This window comes from Rhinopithecus roxellana, chromosome 4, assembly GCF_007565055.1.
Source record: "Rhinopithecus roxellana isolate Shanxi Qingling chromosome 4, ASM756505v1, whole genome shotgun sequence".
Lineage (NCBI taxonomy): Eukaryota > Metazoa > Chordata > Mammalia > Primates > Cercopithecidae > Rhinopithecus > Rhinopithecus roxellana.
The window spans coordinates 148,416,451-148,429,663 of NC_044552.1; positions in this window are offsets into that span (position 1 = coordinate 148,416,451).

Consider the following 13,213-nt stretch of genomic DNA (forward strand, 5'->3'; position numbering starts at 1 on the left):
GATTGGGGGTCAGTACCGGGGGTAAGTCAGTGTTGCAAAGGTCAGTCATGGGGGTGTCAGTGCCTGGGGGGTCAGTGCTAGGGGGATCAGTGCTGAGGGAGCAGTCCTGGGGGGGTCAGTGATGGGGGTTAGTGCTGGGGGTGTCACTGCTGGGATGCCAGTACCGGGGGTGTCAGTGCTCGGGTATCAGGGCTGTGGGTGTCAGTGCTGGGGATGCCAGTGCTGGGGTGTCAGTGCTGAGAGTCTCAGTGCTGGGGTGTCAGTGATGGGGTGTCAGTACCGGGGGTGTCAGTGCTGAGGTGTCAGTGCTGGGATGTCAGTGATGGGGTGTCAGTACCGGGGGTGTCAGTGCTGGGGGTGTCACTGCTGGGATGCCAGTGCTGGGGTGTCAGTACTGGGGGTGTCAGTGCTGGAGGTGTCACTGCTGGGATGCCAGTGCTGGGGTGTCAGTGCTGAGGTTCTCAGTGCTGGGGTGTCAGTGCTGGGGTCTCAGTGCTGAGGGTCTCAGTGCTGGGGTGTCAGTGATGGGGTGTCAGTACTGGGGGTGTCACTGCTGGTGCAGTGGGTGCTGAAGTGTGCTGGACAAGTCACTTCTGGGGGTGTCACTGCTGAGGAAGTCAGTGCTGGGGCTGTCACTTTCGGGGGTAAGTGCTGGAGGTTTCAGGAGTAAAGGTCAGTGCTAAGGAGGTCAGTGTTGGCGGGGTCACTGCTGGGAATGTCAGTGCTTGGGGTGTCGGTGTTGAGGGGTCATTGCTGGGAGTGTCAGTGCTTGGGGTGTTGATGTTGAGGGGTCACTGTGGGGGAGTCAGTGCTGGGGGCATCAGTGCTGTGGAGGTTAGTGCAGGGGATGTACCTGCTGGGGAAGTCAGTTGTATGGGTGTCAGTGCTGTGGTGTCAGGGGAGGGGTGCTCACTGCAGGCAGTGGTCAGTGCAAAAAGGGTCAGTGCAGTGGGGCTCAGTGCTAGAGGGGTCAGTGCTGGGAAGGTCAGTGCTGCGAATGTCAGTGATGAGGGGGTCAGTGCAGAGTGGGTCAGTGCTGCTGAAGTCACTGCTGCCAGTGTGAGTACAGAAAATTTAAGAGTTGGGGGTCTGTGCTAAGGGGAGTCAGACCTAGGGGTAAGTACAGGGGGTATCTGTGGTGTGGAGAGCTCTGTGTATGTGGAGAGCTCTGTGTTGTGGACAGCTCTGTGTTGTGGAGAGCTCTGTGTATGTGGAAAGCTGTTTGGTGTATAGAGCTCTATGTAAGTGAAGAGCTCTGTGTGTGGAGAGATCTGTGGTGTGAAGAGCTCTGTGTCTGTGTAGAACTCTGTGGTGTGGAGAGCTCTGTGGTGCAGAGGGCTCTGTGTATGTGAAGAGCTCTGTGGTATGGAGAGCTCTGTGTCTGTGGAGAGCTTTGTGGTGTGGAGAGCTCTGTGTGGAGAACTCTGTGGTGTGGAGAGCTGTGTCTGCGGAGAGCTTTGTGGTGTGAAGCCCTCTGTGTCTGTGGAGAGCTCTGTGGCGTTGAGAGCTCTGTGTCTGTGGAGAACTCTATAGTGTTGAGAGCTCTGTGTCTGTGGAGAGCTCTGTGGTGTGGAGAGTTCTGTGTCTGTGGAGAGCTCTGTGGTGTGGAGAGCTCTATGTCTGTGAAGAACTCTGTGGTGTGGAGACCTCTGTGTCTGTAGAGAGCTCTGTGGTGTGGAGACCTCTGTGTATGTGGGGAGTTCTGTGGTGTGAAGAGCTCTGTGGTGTGGGCAGCTCTGTGTTGTGGACAGTTCTGAGTCTGTGGAAAGCCCTGTGATGTGTAGTGCTCCATGGTGTGAAGAGCTCTATGCCTGTGGAGAGTTTGGAGTCTGTGGAGAGCCCTGTGGTGTGGAGAGCTCCGTGTCTGTGAAGAGTTCTGTGGCGTGGACTTCTCTGTGTCTGTAGAGAGTCCTGTGTCTGTGGAGAGCTCTGTGGTGTGGAGAATTCTGTGATATGAAGAACTCTGTGATATGAAGAGCTCTGTGTATGTAGAGAGCTCTATGGTGTGAAAAACTCTGTGTAGTGGAGAGTTCTGTGTATGTGAAGAGCTCTGTGGTCTGGAAGCTCTGTGTCTGCGGAGAGCTCTGTGATGTGAAGAGCTCTGTGTCTGTGGAAAGCTCTTTGGTGTGTAGAGCCCTGTGGTGTCAAGAGCTCTGTGGTGTGGAGATCTCTGTGACTGAGGAGATCTCTGTGTATGTGGAGATCTCTGTGTATGTGGAGAGCTCTGTGTCTGTGGTGAGCTATGTGTACATGCAGAGCTCTGTGGTGTGGAGATTGTGTATGTGAAGAGCTCTGTGGTGTGGAGAGCTCTGTGGTGTGGAGCTCTCTGTGTATATGGAGAGCTCTGTGGTGTGGAGAGCTCTGCGGTATGGAGAGCTCTGTGTCTGTTGAGAGCTCTGTGTTGTGGAGAGTTCTGTGTATGTGAAGAATTCTGGTGTGAAGAGCTTTGTGGTGTGGAGAGCTCTGTGTCTGTGGACTGCTCTGTGTTGTGGAGAGCTCTGTGGTTTGGAGAGCTCTGTGGTGTGAAGTGCTCTGCATATGTGAAGAGCTCTGTAATGTGGAGAGCTCTACATATGTTGAGAGTTCTGTGTCTATGGAGAAGTCTGTGGTTTGGAGATCTCTGTGGCATGAACAACTCTGTAGAGCTCTGTTGTGTGGACACCTCTGTGGAGAGCTCTATATCTGTGGAAAGCTCTGTGTCTTTAGAGAGCTCTGTGGTATGGAGATCTCTGGTGTGGAGAGCACTGTGTCTCTGAGGAGCTCTGTGGTGTGTAGAGCTCCGTGTGGAGAACTCTTTGGTGTGTACAGCTCTGTGTCTGTGGAGAGCTTTGTGGAGAGCTCTGTGGTGTGGAGATCTCGGTGTACGTGGAGAGCTCTGTGGTGAGGAGGGCTCTGTGGTGTGAAGAGCTCTGTGGTGTGGAGAACTCTGTGTATGTGGAGACCTCTGTGGTGTGGAGAGCTTTGTGACTCTGGAGAGCTCCGTGTTATGGAGACCTCTGTGTTCGTGTAGAGCTCTATGGTTTGGAGAGCTCTGTGGTGTGAAGTGCTCTGCATATGTGAAGAGCTCTGTTTGTGCAGACAGTTCTGTGTCTATGGAGAACTCTGGTTTGGAGATCTCTGCGGTGTGAACAGCTCTGTGTATGTGGAGTGCTCTGTGTGGACATCTCTGTGGAGAGCTCTATGTCTGTGGAGAGCTCTGTGATATGGAGAGTTCTGTGGTGTGTAGAGCTCTCTGTCTGTGGAGAACTCTTTGGTGTGTAGAGCTCTGTGGTGTGGAAAGCCCTGTGTCTGTGGAGAGCTCTGTGGCAAGTAGAGTTCTGTAGTGTGAAGAGCTTTGTGTATATCGAGAGCTGTGTGGTGTGAAGAGCTCTGTTGTGTGGAGAGCAAGTTCTGTGTCTATGGAGAACTCTGGTGTGGAGAGCTCTGTGTATGTGAAGAGCAGTGTGTATGTGAAGAGCTCTGTGGTATGAAGAGCTCTGTGTCTGTGGAGATTTCTGTGGTGTGGAGGGTTCTGTGTCAGTAAAGAGCTCTGTGGTGTGGAGGGTTCTGTGTCAGTAAAGAGCTCTGTGGTGTGGAGACCTCTGTGTATGTGGAGAGTTCCGTGATGTGGGGAGTTCTGTGGTCTGGAGAGCTCTGTGTATGTTGAGAGTTCTGTGCTGTGAAGAGCTCTGAGGCATGAAGAACTTCCTATGTGGAGAGCTCTGTGGTGTGAAGAACTCTGTGATGTGGGGAGCTCTCTTTATGTGGAGAACTCTGTGATGTGGAGAGCTCTGTGGTGCGAAGAGCTCTGTGGTGTGAAGAGCTCTGTGGTGTTCAGAGTTCTGGGATGTGAAGAGCTCTGTGTATGTGGAGAGTTCTGTGGTGTGGAGAGCTCCATGTATGTGATGAGGTTTGTGTCTGTAGAGAGATGTGTGTCTATAGAGAGTTCTACATCTGTGGAGATCTCTGTGGTGTGAAGAACTGTGTATCTTTGGAGAGTTTTGTGGTGTGGAGAGCTGTGTGGTGTGGAGATCTGTGTCTGTAAACAGATCTGTGTCAGTGAAGAGCTCTGTGTTGAGGAGATCTCAGTGTCTGTGTAGAGCCCTGTGGTTTGGAGAGCCCTGTGTCTGTGCAGAGCTCTGTGTTGTGGAGAGCTCTGTGGTATGAAGAGCTCTGTGTCTGTGGAGAGCTCTGTGTCTGCGGAGAGCTCTGTGGTGTGAAGAACTCTGTGGTGTGAAGAGCTTTGTGGTGTGGAGAGGTCTATGATGCAGAGATCTCTGTGTCTGTGGAGAGTCCCATGTCTGTGGAGAGTTCTGTGCCTGTGAAGAGCTCAGTGATGTGGAGACCTCTGTGTCTGTGAAGAGTTCTGTGTCTGTGGAGAGCCCAGTGGTATGTAGAGCCCTGTGTCTGTGGAGAGCTGTGTATCTGTGAAGAGCTCTGCGGTGGGGAGAGCTCCGTAGTGTGGATAACTATGTGGTGTGGGGATCTCTGTGTCTGTGGAGAGCTCTGTGGTGTGGTGAGCTCTGTGTCTGTGGAGTGTTCTGTGGTGTGAAGAGTTCTGTGTTGTAGAGAGCTCTATGATGTGAAGAGCTCTGTGGTGTGAAGAGCTCCATGGTTTGAAGAGCTCAGTGGTGTGGAGACCTCTGTGTCTACAGACCGTCCTGTGTCTGTGGAGAGTTCTTTGTCTGTGAAGAGCTCTGTGGTGTGGAGAGCACTGTAGTGTGGATAACTATGGGGTGTTGGGATTTCTGTGCCTGTGAATAATTCTGAGTCTGTGGAAAGTTCTGTGTCTGTGGAGAGGTGTGTGGTATGAAGAGCTCTGTGGTGGGGAGAGCTCTGTATCTGTGGAGAGCCCAGTGGTGTGGATATCCCTGTGTCTGTGAAGAGCTCTGTGTCTGTGGAGAGTCCTGTGTCTGTGGGGAGTTTTGTATCTGTGGGGAGCTCTATGTCTGTGGAGAGCCCAGTGGTGTGGAGAGCCCTATGTCTGTGGAGAGCCCAGTGGTGTGGAGAGCCCTGTGTCTGTGGAGAGCTCTGTGCTGCGGGGATCTCTGTTTCTGTGGAGAGTTCTGTGGTGTGGCAAGCTCTGTGTCTGTGGAGATCTCTGTTGTATGAAGAGTTCTGTGTCTGCAGAGCTCTGTGTCGGTGGAGAGGTGTGTGAATGTGGCAAGCTCTGTAGTGTAGACAGCTATGTGGTGTGGGTAGCTCTGTGACTGAGGAGAGTTCTGTGGTGTGGATATTTCTGCGTCTGTTGAGAGTTACTGTGGTGTGGAGAGCTCTGTGTCTGTAAAGAGCTATGCTGTGTGGAGAACTCTGTGTCTGTGGAGAGCTCTCTGGTGTGGAGAGTTCTGTGTCTTTGGAGAGCTCTAGTGTGGAGAGCTCTGTGTCTGTGGAGAACTCTGGTCTGGTGAGCTCTGTAGTATAGAGAGCTCTGCAGTGTGGAGAGTCTTATGTGGAGATCTGTGTCTATAAATACATTTGTGTCAGTAGAGAGCTCTGTGTTGAGGAGAGCTCAGTGTCTGTGGAGGGATCTGTGGTGTGGAGAGCTCTGTGTACGTGGAGAGCTCTTTGGTTTGGAAAGCTCTGTGGTGAGGAGATTTCTCTGTCTGTAGAGAGCTCTGTGTTGAGGAGAGCTCAGTGTCTGTGGAGGGATCTGTGGTGTGGAGAGCTCTGTGTACGTGGAGAGCTCTTTGGTTTGGAAAGCTCTGTGGTGAGGAGATTTCTCTGTCTGTAGAGAGCTCTGTGGCTTGTCGCGCTCTGTTGTGTGTAGCGGTCTGTATCCTTTCAGAGCTCTATGTCTGTGGAGACGTTTGTGGAGGCACTGACCCTTTCACAGCACCAGGGTTTACTCCTGAATATGTGGGTATTGGGTCCAGTTCATGGCCTTCTCTTGCTGTCTTGTGTTCTTCCATATCTTGTGGCTCAGCAGCCCACAAATGGACTTCTTGGAGAGGAGAATGCAGCCTCCACCAGGCCTCTCTTGCTTTCAAATTACATGTGGCCTAAAGTTGCCTCCTTGCATATTTTAATTTCAACCTAAAGGTCTCTCTGTATATCATGAACAATAACCTAAATGGAACTGTAAACAGACCGTAGCCTACTCTTGTGCCAATCACTGAGTTTTGGCCAATCTAAGGTGGCCAGCTCTCTGACCATGTTCAAATACTGCAAACCCCAAGTTTAGCTAATCTGGCTGTTTCTGTACCTCATTTCCATTTTCTGTACATCTCTTTCCTTTTGCAGTCTTAAATTTTCTTCCACCACATGGCTGCGCTGGAGTCTCTGAGTCCACTCTGGGTCGGGAGGCTGCCTGATTTGTGAATCATTCTTTGCTCAGTTAAACTCCTTTAAATTGGCTAATTGGTTTTACTTTTTTTTTTTTTTAGATGGAGTTTTGCTCTTGTTGCCCAGGCTGGAGTGCAATGGCGTTGTATTGGCTCACCGCAACCTCTGCCTCCTGGGTTCAAGCGATTCTCCTGCCTCAGCCTCCGAGTAGCTGGGATTACAGGCATGCGCCACCACACCCAGCTAATTTTTTGTATTTTTAGTAGAGACCGGGTTTCTCCGTGATGGTCAGGCTAGTCTTGAACTCCCGACCTCAGATGATCCACCCACCTCGGCCTCCCAAAGTGCTGGGATTACAGGCATGAGCCACTGCGCCCTACCCCATTTTACTTTTAACAAGCGTGAATGCATCTGTTTCTGAGCTATGTGGGCAACATGCATGTGAGGTGCGGCCCTGCCCTCCAGGACATGCAGCTTCGTAAGTGGAGAATAAATTTTACCCAAGGGCGAGTAGCGAGAACACAGCAAACCGATGCATGCAGAGGGAGATCCAGCAGTCAGACCGGGCAGACGGAAACAGCTGAGCGTCTTCAGCGGCTTGTGATGGGAGAGACAGCCTAGTCTGAGAAACTGAGGCAGGAGGGACTGCCGGCTTCAGGAGGGAGAGAAGGAGCCTGTCCCAGGCCCAGCCACGTTGGCGACAGCAAACTACAGAGCTACCAGAAGGAGTAGAGGCCCAGGCTGTCAGGGAGCACTGCTGGCTGCCGAGAGGGTAGGGGGCCCCGGACCTGCCCTGCAGAGGTTCCTGCTCAGGTCCTCCGGAGTCTGGGTGGAGCAGAGTAGGGTCATGACCTGTGTGGACCCTGCAGTGCCCAGATTTAGAATTCTGCCAACCTCCAAGCTCACCATCAGCCTCCTGCTGCCCCACTTGTTTCTGGGGCAGTTACTGTACCCCGACCCCATCGTCCCCAGGCAGGGGGTCCCAGCCGCAGGTCTGTGGGGGCTGGTGTCTGGCCTCCCTCCTTCTGACTGGCTGAGAAAAGTATCTGAGGGCACAGAGCAGCTCACAGGGATGCTAATTAGAAGGATAAAACTTTTGCGGCCTAAGGCGGTTGTGGGGTTCACTTCCCGTCTTCGAGAACACAGGAGACTATCTGTTTTGAAATCAACACAGAGGTTCCCCAAATCAGTACAGTTTCCCCTCCTTTGGGGCTATGGCAGTGGCTTTTCCATCTGAAGACAGCAAAGCAAGTGAGTCGGTGGCCGGGTCTGCTCTCCACCCGCGTGCAGGCGTGGCAGCAAAGAGGCACCCAGAGAAGCACCCGTGGCCTGGGGCTCTTCGTCAAAAAGACAAGGCCCTGAGCAACAACACACTAGCTCCTGCTGCTCAGGACGACAACCATGCTCGGCTGCCCAGCGGGTCCGCACCGCCTGCCGCTCCAGTGTCCTGTCCACTCCGCAGCAACCCCAAGCTCTACCTCCTGTCCACGCGTGTGTCTATGCACACAGCGTGTTGCTGTCAGTGAATGGCCTCCTGCTTCTCGAGCGCCATGAGGCTGGCTTTTGTTTGTGTTTTTCTGACCTAGGACTGGGACAAAAGATGGCTTGAAGCCAGGAGGTGCCGCCCACCAGTGGGGCTAGGCTGGGAGAGCTACTTTCTCCCACCAGAGCCGCCTCTGCTGTAAGTCCCAGGCTGCACCCTGCTGGCCTTTCTGGGCTACACTGGGACCACTCTCTTGGCAAAATCTGAGGGAAGTGAGGAAACCGGGGACTCTTATGAAATGGACAGAGCGCAGGGTGGGCATCAGCTGGGCTACGTCCCTGGCCAGAGCTGTCCGCCAAGTTGGAGGACAGAACAGCGTGCTGGGAGGGAAACATGGATTCACCGCAGTGCTCAGGCCACCAAGCACACCACCCCCAGACACCAGGGAAACCCAAGCATCTGCAGACGAGTGAGATTTTGCTAGAATCTGGCCCTGGCAGTTGAGGAGCAGCTAGTGGGAGGTGGGAGATGTGCAGGCTGAGCACAAGCTCATGGTGTGCGATGACTCAGGCCCCTCACTGGAGACACCAGGTGAGAGGAGAGACTGCAGGGTCTGGCACACACAGGCCCACTCTTCCTGCTGCTGGCCAGAAGGAGCTGTGTACACAGCAAGGCGGAGAGAGAAACATTAACCAAATTGCAAGTTTCGGATCATTTGTCTTATTGTGGCTTCAGGAAAAGTTTATCTTTCAAACAGGCCCACCTGTTCTTGTAAAACCTTATCTGGGCTATTAGGGGGCGAGTCATCAGTGCTTGTTCAAACATTCCACTGAAGAGGGGAGCGGAAAGGAGAGGAGGTGCGAAGGTCATTTTCAAATTTGGAAACCTCTCTTCCCTTGCTTGAAGACAGAGAGCTCTGCACTGAACGGGTTGGCCCCTCACATTTCCCTCTGATCTTTCAGGGAGCGCAGGTCGGTTTGGGGTGCAGCTGCATCCATTTGTGGGCCCACACCTCCGAGCCTTCCCTGCTGGGAGGAGCACCTGGTGTGCACAGGCCCTTGGATCAGGGATGTGTGTGCCTATCTAAGATTATGCTACAGGAATTCAGGCCAAAGGCAATGACTTAGATTTTTGGCAGACTTAGATTTTGGGCTGAAATTTCACATCACAGTGCTCTAATTGTAATTAATTATGGTGCTGTGTTTCTTTACAAGGTTGTAAAGCACAAAAGCTGAAGTTGCAGGATGGTCTTGAATGATTGACTAAAATTGTCTGCTTCTCTAATGCTAGGCAGAATATATAAAAAGATAAATCCTATTAAAACCCCTCCTTCCGGAGAGCAGAAAATAAAGGGACTCAAAGTCCATCACTCTCATGTGCTGCCCAGGGTAGCACTGGGGCCACAGACACTCTTGCCGATGGCTGTTTTGTGTGTGCTGCAGGCTTCCTAACAGAAAGGAGGCTTTGTAAGAGCACAGAAACATGCCCATGCTTCTTGGATGTGCCCTGGGACAGAGCTGAGCAAACAACGTGAAAGCAATATGTAGTATTGATTACTCAGCAAATATAAACAATCCCATACTCTTCACAACTATGCCTTTATTCAGCATTTTTCAACCTTTAAAAGAGTTGAAGTCATTCTACTTTGCTGCCTCTCTCCTTTGCTCAGCTGCCTTCTGCCTAGAGCAGGCCACGTCCCTACTGGGGCAGGAAGCTTTGTACCCAGCTCACTGGCCTCCAAGGTCCTGTTTATATGCAGCTTCAGTGGAAGGAGGTCCACTCTCCTGCTGTTGCCACCTCCTGGTTGAGCAGCACCTTGTCCAGAACCGCCTCGTCTTCATTCTCATTGTATTTATTTCTGGTTTTCTGCTGTGTCGCTTTTATCTCATGCATATATGAAAGCCTCTAAGAAACATCAGAGAGTAACGGAGACGGAGGTGCCGAGAATCAGCAAATGCAGAAGCCCTGGGCTCTGTTCCCCAGTACTATTGTATTAAAGGATTTTGTGATTGTCAGTGGTGGTTTGCCTTTTTTGAAAAATGGAAGCATCAAAGTTTTAAACTCATGCTATCATTAAAATAACAACATTCATTGTTTGAAACAAAAATTAATTGTGAAGTGAGAGTTTGAGAAGTCTTAGCCAGAACGCAGTGCTGACCTTCATCTGCATTTTGTAGCCACCACATCCAATCCATCACCCGCTGGTTGTAGCAGCAGAGAGAAGGACACAATCCCTGTCCTGCTGTTGTTTTATGGCTGATGATTCAGGAAGACAGAAAAAAATGCCCTCATTTTAGCAGCTTTCATTTGATCATTCTCTCCCACCTTCCCCAGCTTCTGGGAGATGCGTTTATTGCCAGCTTCACCGCAGAGGAGACAAATAAGTAACCCAGATGTTGGCATTTGTGGCGCCTTTACAGACACCTCCATGACACATGTCATATCATACACTGCATATTGGATGTAACGTGAGCAATTTATGAGTCCAGATGCATCAACTGCTGTCCTTGTGCCCCTACTGACATTCCCTGGAGATCAATATCCTGTAAAAAGCCTGAAGATTGCTTCCTTTAAATGGTGAGTGCCTGCTCCATGCCTTGGAGATAAGACATTTCTACTCTTGGTCCTTAGTCACCATAAAATCATAATGTGATTCTGTAGAATTGAAAGGTGATAAATAAGCTTAGGAAATGATGGTGTTTCGGGAAAAAAAGTGGACTCACTGCCGCGTCTCCTCAGTCCTTCCTGCCGGCACTCCTCTGTTTCCATGGAGACAGTGCTCCAGCAGGACCACCTGAACAGGCTGACACCCGTGGGCTCGGATTTCTTACTTCTCATTATTTTATTTCAGAGAGAGTTTTAAAGTGTGCATCATGTCGATTTAATTTTATTGACAATGTTTATCTAATCTATCTGCCTGCCAATCTACTCATCTATCCACACACACCTACTTTATTCAAGAAAGAATTTAAGGTGCTTTCTTCACTAGGAAAGGTATCTATTATTTTTCAAGCTCAGAGAAAAATGTTAGCTTTTAAATAATGACACAACTGTATTAAGTTTTTTCTTCTATAACATTTTGTTAAATGAATTCAAGATGCTGTGGAACTCCAAATGCTTAGGAAAACGTGGCATCCTTATGGGAAATTGTGTTTTGAATGACACATGCTGTAAAGGACAACCAAATACATTTGTATGTAAAGATAAAATTCAAAAACTTTAAAAAATGTTTGCAAACAGATTCAAGATTTTAAAAAATAAGATAATCTATACAGAAGCTGCATTTCGTATTTGATGAAATTTAGTGTTAAAAAACTTAATAAAATAGGATTTGATATGTATTTTCATAACATTGTAAGATGCACCTATCTCAAACCAAAAGACAATATCAAGTTAATTTCTTCAACAAATAATAAGAAAATTAGTAAGCTGTAGGGATAAAATTGATGTACAGAAACCAATAGCTTTGGATGATACAGCATAAGAAATTACTCTTATTTAATTAGCAAGAAAAAGTTCCTAGAAATAAACTTAGCAAGAAAGTTAAGAACTATATGAGATGTGTTTTTATCCACTCTCGAACGTTTATAAAAGAAAACTTGAACAAATAGAAAGACTTATGATGTTCTCGACTAGGAAGACTCAGCATCATAAAACACCAACTTTCCCTGACTTACTATGCAAATTAATGCACCTAAATAAAAATAGATTAAAGTTTTTCTGGATCTTTGTATTTTATTTATTTATTTACATATTTTACTGTGAGATGAGAACTAGACAATCTGATTCTAACATTTAAATAGAAAAAGAAGCAAACAAAAATAGGAAAATCCAGAAAAAATAAAAAAAAAGAGTAAAGAGAAAGAATTAGCCTTACCAGTTCTTAGATCATATAATAGTTTTAATAACTAAAACACTGTTGTACTGTTTCATGAACAAACACACGGAACAACAGAAAAGCACAGGAAATACAGACAGACACAAAAATAGGAGGGAAATTAGTAAGTCATAAAAGTGACATCTAAAATTGTTAGTGAAAAAAAAACTGTGATAAATGGCATTAGGACAACTGAGTAGCATTCAGCAAAATAAATAATAAAAGATGAAAGTTGCACCCATGTCCCACAATGTATATAAAAATAAATTTCAAAAAGATAAAATATTTAAATATTATAAGTAAAGCCATAAAAATACTAACAGAAATCATGGACGAATTCCATGATTTTTTAAATTAAAACTGAAAAATCCAAATGCAATAAAAGAATTTGTAAGTTAAACTACATAAAAATAGGAATTTCTGCATGAAAAACTACCATCAGCAAATTAAGAAATCAAGACAGACACTGAGGGAAAGAATGTATTTTCACCTCTTATCACAAGTTACATCCTTAATATATTAAAAGCTCCAAAAAATCAATAAGAAAGAAAAAGATAAAAAACTCAATAGATCGATAGGCAAAAAACTTTGATGGAATGGTCCAGTGAAAATAAACTAAATAGATGGTCAGCCTTACTAATAATAGGAAACCTATTCAATCAGCAAATATCAGAAGAGATTCACGATGTGCAGGTAAGGAGCCATGGAGAAGCAGTGGCCTTCACGCCTGGGAAGAGCAAATCGCATGACCACAGGCAGGCTAATTTGGCAACACCTACAGAATTACAAAGATGTGTGTCCTCTGACCCAGCAATTTCACGACTGATTCTAAAGACAGATGCAAAATGATATATTAGCAAGAGAACAGCATTATCTGTTATACAGATAAACAAAAGATTTGGAAGAATCTGTGTCTATCAACACCAACCATCCATCCAGTGTGGTACTGAAATGCTCCACAGCTGTAAGAAAATAGAATGCTACATGTATTCATATGGGGGATTATCCAATTTATAAGAGCAAGGTGTGGTAAAGTGCATGTAATCTGCCACCATTTGTGTACAACACAGAGAAGATGAAGGTGAGCACTCACATTCCTGTGTGTTTGCATCTGCATCAGGAAGCTCTAAGGATGCACAAGAAGTTAATCATAACTCATGCCCTTAGTGCCACATGTAAAGAGTTCCTAGAAATCAATAAGAAAGACTTTGTTACACAGAGGACTGCAGTGAAACCAGGCAGAGGAGGATGTGGATGGAGAACAGACTATACTGAATGCTTTTCATGTTTTTCGTTTCTGAGCCATGGGAATTATCTCCCATACAATAATTTAAAATTAAAAATTAAATTTTAGAGAGTGAAATTATCACTTTTCAAGCATGATTTCTTCAAGATATAGGCTGTTTTGTTCAGTTTATGATGCATCTTTTTTATTTCTATAAATGTAGGGGGTACAGGTGTAATTCTGTTATATGGATATGTTGCACAGTGCTGAAGTCTGAGCTGTTAGTGTTCACCCAAAAGATGAGTATTGTACCCATTAAGTAATTTCCCATTGTCCACTCACCTCCCATGCTCACACCCCATCTTTT